This window comes from Grammomys surdaster, unplaced genomic scaffold (genome assembly GCF_004785775.1).
Source record: "Grammomys surdaster isolate TR1022 unplaced genomic scaffold, NIH_TR_1.0 201, whole genome shotgun sequence".
Lineage (NCBI taxonomy): Eukaryota > Metazoa > Chordata > Mammalia > Rodentia > Muridae > Grammomys > Grammomys surdaster.
Window position 1 is genome coordinate 4351275 of NW_021604646.1, and position 11113 is coordinate 4362387.

General features: G+C 42.5%; 1 long non-coding RNA gene across 1 annotated transcript in view; it reads right to left on the bottom strand.

The window, feature by feature from the left end:
* LOC114623760 overlaps nt 1-7439 on the bottom strand; it is a 262768-nt gene extending 255329 nt beyond the window's left edge. Inside the window, exon 1 of the long non-coding RNA XR_003711818.1 lies at nt 7337-7439. This is a non-coding gene — a long non-coding RNA (uncharacterized LOC114623760). The remainder of the gene's footprint in view (nt 1-7336) is intronic.
* Nucleotides 7440-11113: the final 3674 nt, after the last annotated feature.

The window sequence follows — 11113 nt, forward strand, 5'->3', positions numbered from 1 at the left end:
TTTTTTTTTGTTTGTTTGTTTCCTAGTTTGGTTTGGTTTGGTTTACTTTGCTTTCTTTCTGATAATTGATGCAAATATCTTCCTGATAACTAACTGATTTATTAACAACACTCAATCCAAAAATTTTCATTCGACAAGTTCTTCTTTGAAGGAACGTTTTGTATTCAGATTTCAAGGTTCTGAAACATTTCAAGCACAACAAAGCAATAAATCATATTACTAGACTGTATAAAGACTTGGTGAAAGAAACAAATATCATTGCTCTCCTAGACTGCATTATTTGGACTGAAGTTTCTAAACTGTGCTGTGCTTGTTATCCAAAATTTTATTTCCATATCTTACATATTCTTGAGATTACTAGCTCATTTTGCCCAGAATCATATGTGTAAAAGTAGGTAGGTCATTATCATCCTTTAAATATTAATCATCTGTGATCTGATAATAGTGTCTTTCAAGAGCTATCTAGCTACATAACTATGTATCTGTGTTCAGATGTCAAAAAACTGGGCAATTCAGTTCCTATAAAATGAAGACATTCTGTAAGGACTCCATTGCCTCTAAAAGCCTGTTACTGTGAAGCTTGCGTAATAATAGACCTGCACATCTCAAACAATTGTTACAAAGGTCATGTATGAAGTCAAGGGTGCTTAAAAACATAGAAAGCACTATACAAATATAAATCGTAATACTAGAACAGTGATATTCTTGAATTTAAAAAAAACTGAGCAATTAAACAAGACTTTGAATACTTTTTGAATCTATTATTCCCAGAGAATTTCCATTATGGTATTTATTATGCTGAGTTAGTATTATTTTATCTACTTGTTTTAATCTCTTTGGAGGATTTAAATTTAACTTGTTATCCATGAATCCTAGGATATGTATTATAAGCCCACTTACCAGTAAATATTGTGATAACGCTTGCAAATATAAACAGTAACTTCTGTTTCATTTCCACTTATGAATCCTTTCAGTGAAGTAAAACTTGTATTAAAAGTAAGTTATAAGGGACTAAAATATTGCATAGTATTAGAATGCAAATTTAACTTTCAGGAGAAGATATACTCGATTTCCTCTACTGCAACAGAAAAAACATAGTTTTTGATAATCATACACTAATATAATTTTAATATTGAAGAAGATCAGACATAATCCAAATTTATTTACATTTATCCTTTCCTTTTGAGTTGTGTGTATGTGTGTGTGTGAGTGCAGGTGCCTTCAGATACCAAGTAGATTCCCCAGAGCTGGAGTTGCAGCCCCAAGGTGGGGGTTTGGCACCAAAGTCAGGTCCTCTGCACAAACAGTGCATATTTGGAAACTAAGTTATTTCTTCAGACCTCTTGTCATACAATTTTGATTTAAATTGTAGTCTTATGAACTGTGTAACCTGGGAAGGAATCACTTCCATTTTCTGAGCCTCAGTTTTGTAGTGCGGTGAATGATGCGAACAATGGCTATCATCCACAGCATTTTAATAATTAAAGAGATGCAGCAAGTAAAGAATCTCATGGAGTAGATTATATGGCAGCTTGACTCACTCTTCTTTTGCCCTTGAAGACAGCGCAGTCAGAGGGTACTGTTCAAACACGATGCTGCAGAATAACAGCAGTAAATGAGACTCCAAGCTGAGTAACAGGTATCCGGAAATTCAGTCATTTGAATAATGCCTTGGCATTTCTTCTGTGCTCAAAGTCGCTGCTTAATGCAATGTTTGTGTGAGTAAAGTTACCTTCTGTTATTATTAGTTTGCATAAAACATAGGGAGATATGCCCAGTGTATGCTTTGTAAGATCTCTTCTCTAACTATTTAGCTCTATCATATATAGACATGTCTTCAGGAGCACGTAAAATTTTCTTTTCTCTGTATTTTTTACAGGCCTTAACATTGCAAATCTCTTAAACAAGTCCACTACTTACGGAAGAAATTGTTTTAACAACGTCTTTATGAAAATAGAGAAGTCTCGGCGCTGCACTGAGGACTACCGAAGAGAATTTGAACCCCGGTTAGTAGATGAAAAGCGAGTCCAACTGTATATCACATTGGGTCTGAGGAACTGAAATTGTTTTATATGCTTCAATTAAGCCTCATACCACCCCCCTGAGGTAAGAAAGAAGTATTATGCACTTTTATGGAGCCACACACTCAAAGCCCATGGAGAGGTTAATCAATTTGCATCAAAGGCCTTAGAGCTGCTCTGCCTTCAAAATGGAAACAAAACAGAATTTCTTCCTGGGGAGCAACTTAGTTTCTTTTATTTGTCTGATTAGCATGGTGTATGAAGCTTCAGGAAAATCATGATGAGTGCTCCAAAGAAAGCCCTGAGAAAGGATTAACATTCGCGCTTCACAGTTTAGTAAATGACCGATGCGTTTCACATGCAAAAGCAACAGTACCTTTTTGTTGTTGTTTTTGTTTTGCCAAACACTTATGAGGAAATGACCCCTGTGAGGAAGGAGAAAAAAATAAAAAAGAAGAGGAACACTTCAGGAATGAGGACCGGAGTTGGTGGATTTCTTTTTTCTTTCTTCATTCCGCCTCCTTCTACATAGCAACCTGCACAGATATTGCTCGCTAGAGGGCACTTGAAGTAGAAGGAAAAAAAAAAGCTTCGCTATCCATCTAACAGGACTAATGCCTGTGCAAGCCGAAGAGAAACCGACAAGCAGAAAGGCAGTTTCCTACACTGCAGGACCTGTAATGAATGAGCGAAAACATCCTTAGACAGCAGTGTGCAGCTTTGACTGACAAAAGAATCCTGCACACAATCTCCGAGATGACATTTCCTTTCAACCTTTCAATCTTTCCCAAATGTATGTGTATGTGCTTTTGTTCGATAGTAAACGACTTGGTAGCAATTAATCAGAACCAAAAACTTCATTTGATACGTAAGAGGACACATTCCCCTCTCTTCTACGGATCTGTACTCATTTTTATATCTGTAATGATAGGTTAAGAGTAAGCATGGACATTCAAATAATGGTAATTATTTAAAGGTACTTGAATCAATTAAATTTAAATACACTGTGATGTTGCATAAAATATGCTACAATTGACAAGTAATGTACAGGAAAAGTTTTTCTCTCCTCTATTTTGCTTAAAAATAATGTGAAATGTTTCTTAAAATTTTATATCCACTTAACTCCCAAGAAAAGAGAGTTCCAGGATTTTAATTTAGTTATTATCCCCACATCAGAAGATGAAAGAAACAAAGAAAGAAAGAAAGAAAGAAAGAAAGGAAGAAAGAAAGAAAAAGAAAACAAGATTTAACCCCAAATATTCAAGTGTGTAGTCTGCAAGATCAGGGCTGGCTTATGTGATAGCTTTGTCCACTCCCTTTAAACCTATCTCCCTTTCCTTGGCTCCTTCATTTCTGTTCAAAAGCTGAATTGGGGGCTTATCTCTTTTTGAGCACCTGGGAAGATGGTAGATAATTCCATTCTGACCACCTTCTTCAAAATGCTCTCTGCACAGATGTGGTTTTTCAGCAAGTGTTTATGCCATCATTTATGCCAGAAAAGAATAATGCCAAGCTGGAGATGAGTAATTACAGTCAATATTCAGAGATAGACCCCTAATTTGAGGGAGGGCTAAAGCCAGAACATCTGTAGTCCTAACCTGCAACCTTAAAGAGGATTTTACTTCAAGAATTGGTAACCACTTCTAAATAAATTTTCTATTTATTTCTGTGACTTGTGATAGTAGTAGTCTGAAGCCAGAACACTTCAGTACAAAAAAAAATCCATTAATATAGCACTCATTTCATTTTTTCCTTCCTCGTTTTTACATTTATCATATGAAAAAGAAATAGCCTAAGGCAGTGGCTCGCAAACCACCACAGAGATGGGACTCCCTGGAGCACTTGCTACAGCCCAGATTTCTAAACATCACCTAGATTCTAGACTGCACATTTCCATTTCTGACAAATCTTTAGAAAGTGCTGAGGTAGAAGCCACCGAAGGACCTCAGGCTGCGTACGTACCTTTGTCATGAGGAAATCCTCATAATTTCCCAGTGATTTAATTTGGACACCATCATATCCTTTAATGATTTTATTAAGAGGTTGGTTTAAAACAATCTCATATAATTTTTTTTAAAGCTATCCTGTTTAATTAAATATTTATTAACTTCTCGGAAAGGCTCTTCTGTTCTTAATACTTTCTCAATATCGTAATTTAAGATAAAGATTGAGGGACTGTGCAGATGGCTCAGTGAGCAAGAGTACCTACTGCTGTTTCCCAGGACCATTGTTCTATTCCCAGTATCTACTCAGGAGGCTCACAGCTCCCTGTAACAGTTACAGTTCTTGGACTTCTGATGCCCTCTCCTGGCCTCTGCAGGCGTCTGCACACATAGTTAGATACATACACAAGAGAATGAGAGAATGAACAAATCTTCTTAAAAGAGATTTAATTTCTTTTCTCCCTTCTTACTTGTGCCACCTCTGGGTCTCTGTTTGGGATTGAACACAGAGCTTACTGCAGAGGAGACAGTCACTCTCCACTGAGCTGTCATGCCATCTCCAAAGTGATCTTTGATTGTGTCATTGTTGCAACATACTCTTTACCCTTCCAGGACTACAGATGAGCACCATTCCAAAATTGTTCATTCTGAGGAAATCTGCAGAGAAGACTGTGTGTATTTCACATTGTATTTGTTTTGGCTGCTTCAGATGCTAAATTTTTTTTTTATTGTAAATGATAACATTATGGACTTCTATCCCAATGTAAAACCCTTCACTCGCAGAATCTGCTGTCCACAATCTGGAATCTGGTACATTCAGGGAGAAATTCTTTGTGTTCATTAGCTCATTGAAGACTAAAATAGGAGAAAACCAACCAAGCAAGCAAACTTCACTGTCATTACACCATAGTAAACACCCACCTTTGTTTTTGATTATTTTCGTTAAGTTTAGTTATAAATGTGTGCTGAAAGAGGGAAAAAGTAAAAGGGTGCATCTTAATGCAGGCAATAATAGATGTACTGCCATTCCCTTCTCAAATGGAGAAAGCATAGTCATATCTGTCCCCTTATTCTACGTTCCTCTTATAAGCATGCTAACTGGTGGCTTTGATTAAACCTCTAAATAACTAGCCAGTCCATTTTTATTGTTTCCATTAGCCAAAATTATAACAAAGATTCAGCTCAGAGTGAAAAATAAAAAGGAATTACTTTTTGAAGCCTATCTTTATCTTACCCACTCTTAATCCCAGTGGACTCATCTACATATCTGGCAGTCTCTGGAATCAGATGGGGTCATCCTGCCTTGTCCAACTTTTTCTATCAATGATGTTTCCAATCTTGTCAGTGGATGTGATTGTGCCCTATGATTGTGCTCTGATCCTATCAGAGCTTTCCTCACTAATCCTCCCCAGGAAAGTTCCACAACTCGAACAAGTTGGATCCCCATTAGAAAAAACTGATGGAGTAGTATCCTCCTTCTGCTGAACTTATATGATTCCAGGGAGAATGCTGAAAAGATTACACTTTTTTGAGGAAGTACAGTCTCACCACCAAGACATTGCACTGCATTCTATTAAGTGTGGGTGGAATTGTGAAAGAGACAAATGCCTTGCCTTTCAGCATCCCTGATTATTTTAGAAATATCCTGATAGGGCTTTTAACATTATCTTAATCCTCTTTCACACTTCTTAATCATCCAGACCTCCCTTAAGAAACTGTCAGGAAAGTCCTACTGCAGAGCTTTACATAGAGATTAGGGATTTGAAGAAGGTCACCTTAAATTCCAGGGGGCCAAGAGTCAGTGAAGATGACATCCTTTGATATTGTAAGAGTAAACATGCAGCAAAAACTGAAACACATTGGTAACTGAACTCAGTGACATTGGATTCTGAATCCCTTCGGTTTGTCAGCTGAGTTTTTCTTTTTAGGAAAATTAGATCAGAGGATATTCTCTCTCCAGCAGTCGTTGCTTTTGAGATGACTTTGTTACTTGTGACAATCCGCAGCCTTCAGGAACATATGACCTTTCCTTTCCTTCTCATAGATGTAAGAGAGTACCCCAAGGAAAGACTCAGACCATTTGTTCAAAGTGAAAATGAATATCTGAAAATTAAGCACAACCGAAGGTGTGATCTATTTTTTTGTCCACTTGGGACTGTCTGGTCTAACGGCAGTTATAATTTGATTGAGTTTGACTGCTGTTCTTTTTCTAAGACAGAATTAGCCAAAGCCAGAATACCTCATAATCTAACACAGCCTTTGAAAAGAGAACAAACAGCAACTGCTTGAGGGTAAAAACACCCCTCCCCCGTCCCCAAATAATTTACCAAGTTTCTTTCTTAGGATAACTAGAATGTGAATCAAACAGATAAGAAACTGATAGTCAATGTCTTCAACTTCTTACAGTGGGAGGTTAGATACAGCATCAAAAAAGCCAAATTTGCATAAGTATTATAAGCATATTGTGCCTATTTTCCATTCTGTTCACTGCGTCTCATTAATTCGAGTCAGACAGTACAGGCTCTCTAGCCCGTGCGTCTGCTCTTCTGCACCCCTTCTGCTGCAGCTCTGTCCCCAGATGATCAAAATCCATCCTCAGAGCTCACGTCTAGTCAGAAATCGAAGAAACCCCTGTCTTCAATGGAGGAGAGTTTTGAAGAAAGGTAAGGGCCGTTTAATTTGTCGTGTATTTGACTGTGTTAAATGACAAACAGAGATCAGTGCTGCCGAATATTTCCACGTGTCAGTCTTGATAACCACAATAAAAGAGACCCAGGTCTACGGGTCTGCGGACCCCTGTTTGCATTGCGTATATCTGGGTGCCAATTTCTTAACATCTGAGTGCTTAGGAAATTTTATCAGAAGACTAGGGAATCCAAGGATAGGGCATCCCTTGGTAGAGAGAGAGGAGATGCAGGGACGGTACTCTCCACACACACCCTCGGGGGGCGTGTCAGAGCACCCTGGCAAAGCTTGCCAGACCCTCTCCTTATGGCCACAGCAAGTCCTGCTCATTTTCTGCCCATTCACTTAACTGCAAATCCCTCTTGGCTTCCTCTACTGTCCCTTATCCCTCTAACCCCCATCTCCCAAAGGAGTAGCAACCCCTAGAACATCAGGAATGAGCACCGTTCCAGGATCGCGACCCACCACCAAGAAACCAGTAACACACGAGTTTTAGCAGGCAGTGGTCTTGCAAACATGCAATTCCTCATACAAGACGTCTTCAGAATGAGGGAAAAGGTGAATGGCCCACGCGCTGCCGCATCCTCGCCCTCCACAGAAACCAGCTCTGGGTATCTGAGATGCTTTTCAAGATAATTCTAGCCTTGGGGCTCAGGTGAGACCTAGAGGGAGAAAGCTGGAGGGTACCTCCTGAGCATCCTTTTCTGATCTGCCAGCAGTCTTTATCCAAGAGCTTGGCCGCGCGGCGGGCTGCGCGCAAAGCGTGGAAGGCTCATCTTCACCCGGTGACTCCGGCGCGGAGGCGCGCTGGGCGTGCTCGTGAGCGACCAGCGAAAAGTTGTGCGCACTCTTGGTAGGAGGAAAGGGAGTGGAAACCAAGCGCGGGAGAGCGCAGGGGCAAGGCAGGGAGGGGGGGGGGGGGGGGACTGCTTACATGAATTTCCAAGTGGTAGACCTGCCTCTGAGCTCTGCCCAATGAGATCCGTCAGGGGAGGCACCCGGCTCACTTTTCCACATCACTTCACAGTTACATTTGGCAGGCAGGCGGGCTCGCAAGCCGGAGCGCTCGGCCCAGAATTAGTGGATGGATTTGGAATCTCCCTGCCTCCTCTAAGCTCCGCCACTGTCACTTTGGACATAGACCTGAGCGTCAACACACAAGCTGTACTTTTAGGCTGCGAACACAGAGCCCAGAGCGCCGACTTCGCATCCCCGCACCAGGCTCCGGAGCTCCGAGAGGCATGAACGCGATCCGGAGGAGACTACCCTGCGCGCGGGGATCCGTGGACATTAGCCGCTCCCGCGAACTGACCCCCAGCTCCTCCAGCCATTTATGAACCGAGAGGCTTGAGGCTTTTCCGCATCCGGAGCCCGACCTGAGTAAGTACTATCCCCTAGCCTCGTACGCCTCCGGGCGGGGAAGAGCCGAGGGGATTGATTCCTTTAGGAATTCCCACGCGCCCTCAGACACCTTACGCACCTGGTGGATGAGGGACGCTAGCACTGATAACCCGCTGAGCCGCATCTCCTTTCGCGGCATCTGTAGCTGATGGGGTCGCCTTCTACCTAACCGGTTTTGCAAACTGCTCTCGGAGCAGATATGGAGGAGTCTGGAACCTCATTCTGCCCCCCTCCAGTTCCCGCGCCACCCTTTCCTTCTTGCGGTCGCTTGTCGGTTTCACCCTGGAGACGCAGGCGGGCGCTGCTGCAGCCGTGCGCCTTCACTGCGGGGTCGGTGCGGTGAAAGGGAAATACTCGCCTCCTGCCCAGAGGAGGCTGCGAGCTCCAAAGGAAAGCAGGTTGTGAGGCTGGAGAAGCTGGCGCCTTGTTTTCCGCATGCCCCCACCTCTTAGTCGTGGGAGGGCGACCTCCTCGGTTGGACCGAGGGCTACTGCTCTGCTGCGAAAGCCCCAGCGCCAGGATTTTCCACAAGTGTCTGTTCCAGCCCGGGGGCGCGGTGCCAGCTGCAAACTTGCGGAGCTCCCGGGCCACCTAACCACTCTGTAGTCACCAAGACGCTGCTCCGCATTAGCTTAGGACCCACAGACAGACCAGTCAGTGTCAGCAAGCCCGCATCCATATATAGCCCTCCTAAGCACCGGATGACTTCTCCCTATCCCAGAGTCCACAGTGCCTAAAGATCCCAGTGATCTTGGTGCTTAGCATCAGCCCAATCTGGGGGTGCAGCCGCGCCCGGCCAGACAGGAGGCGAAAGGCACTCTTGGTTATGTTCCGCTAGTGTGGTAACAGGTTCATGAGAGACCTACCCTGGTTTCCCAAGGCTCTAGCCTAGCCTGGTAAACCGTGTAAACGTGATGCCGCTGATGCTGATACCAACAGGTATCCAACAATTCCTCCGTTTGTTTTTCCTTCCCAAGACTAAAGCCTCGCCTTGCCCAAGGTTGTAAAAAAAAAAAAAAAAAAAAAAAAACCTCAAAGTTTTGTGGTAGTGGCCCCTTGCCCGAAGGCATACCGTTTTGAGACACGTCAATGACTAGCCTGTTAGCCTCCTGAGCGGAGATGGCAGCTGTTAGCTTGGATTGCTAAACGTAAGAAATTAAACAACATTAATTGTTTATTGTTGTAAACGCACAACATTAGTCTGTAATGGAAAATCAGACTGGCAACTGCTCACTTCAGCTCCAATTAAAGGGCAGCGCTTATAACCAAGCAACTGGGAGGGAGAAAAGGCCCTTTCAACTTTGCCATGGTTTCTGAAGATTGCAAGCAGTTTCCTCCTTAGGGGGCACGATCCCAACAATCCCTTTGCGCACCAGAGCTGCTAACCAGATTAGCAGCTATTTTCTTCTCTGTGTTTCTGAGAATTCGAAGAAGTCTAAGATAGTATGCAAGAGCGGTACCCTCTCGAATCAGGGACCATTGCCAGGCAGATAGAGAAACTGGGGTTGGCTGGGACCGTTTTGACATTCCTCTCCTCTTTATAACACTTTGACAGCCATCTGGATGCTTAAAAGCCCTCGCTAGACTGTCACCTCTGCCTTCATTATTTGAGCATTTCAACTGGAAAACTCTATGTGAGAAAGAGATATTTATGTAAGATTTGAAAGTGGGATTTTCCATCCATTCAGTCTCGCTGCTGTACTTCACTGCATGCAAAATGAGCCCTGTCGTTTCTGCTAAACACCACTGAAATTTCTCCCTGGCTACCGCCTTTCATCAGCCTGTGTCCGGTTTTGCAGAGATTCAGTCCGGAATGTGTGTGTGTGTGTGTGTGTGTGTGTGTGTGTGTGTGTGTGTAGTGTGGGTGGGTGTGTAGGGTGTGAGTGTGTGTGTGTGTGTGTGTGTTTCTTCTACTGGAAAGACTTGTACCTTTGAAGGTTGTTATCTGAGGCATACATTTTCCCCCATCAAAGAGAGCTTTTCAGAATAGGGATGTGCAAATAGGTTTACCTACTTACCCCTATGGCTGAAATTCTAGGACTAGCCCCCTAATTAAATAATAAAAGAGATAGCAGCATCCTTTAAAGCCAGCTTTAGCAGATTGAAAACTCCCTGTCACACAGTCATCTTCTGCTGCAAGAGTTACACAGGACGTTTGTGTCTTTGACACATACATTTCTCTCTTTCTTCATTTTTCTCCCCCACCCCCCACCTCTGGCTTCAGAAGAGGGTATGGAATTGAGAGAAATCTTGAAAAGAGATTATCCTTTCTGCCACCTCCAGGATGGCTTCATTCAGAATTGCTCCAGGCTGCCTATACTTCTCATTCTGCTCCAAAGACCATGGCAGGAGAGTAAAGTCAAATGCTCACCATCACAAATTGGCTGAGACGTTGGCTTAGAATTTCTGAGACCTGTGCTATATAATTCTGTCTATCATACTTTTAAAATCCCCCCTGAATTTAAAGAAACTCTAATTCTTGTTGTTATTAAAAAAGTGATTTTGCATTTTTCATTTACTGTCTCCAAAAATCTCTCCAGATTCCAAATGGATAAATGTCTGCACTCTAAATTGTAGCACTTCATGACTCCACTTCTGGTCTATAGGATGCATTTATTAACGTTTTGAAGTAGTTTGGATCTGGCTAAAGGACAGAACGTTTTAGTTTTAGCTCTCACCTAACTCGCTGTGTGCATCTGAACTGTTAAAGGGGAGATGTCTGTATCCTGGATTCAAGTGTTTTGTAACAGAGCAGTATAGACATCATTCATCTCCTGGAACTCCTCAGTGTAGCACTGAGCATCACATACATGGACAGTTGGAACATAAACTATATCAAAACTCCCAAAAGAACAAAGCAGTGTTAGACTGCTCAGCCAGATGGGAGACCCCTTGAGAAAGTATTTGTAAAGAATGGTCTGTGAATGTACTCACACCTCATACTAGTTCCAGGAAACCAGACAGATGTTTAAATTCTGTTGATCTATGTTAGCCTAGAGGATCAGACCGTTGAAAGAAGTCAAGGGAACTCCAAAGGAAACGAGTATAATAATTCTGTTCAAG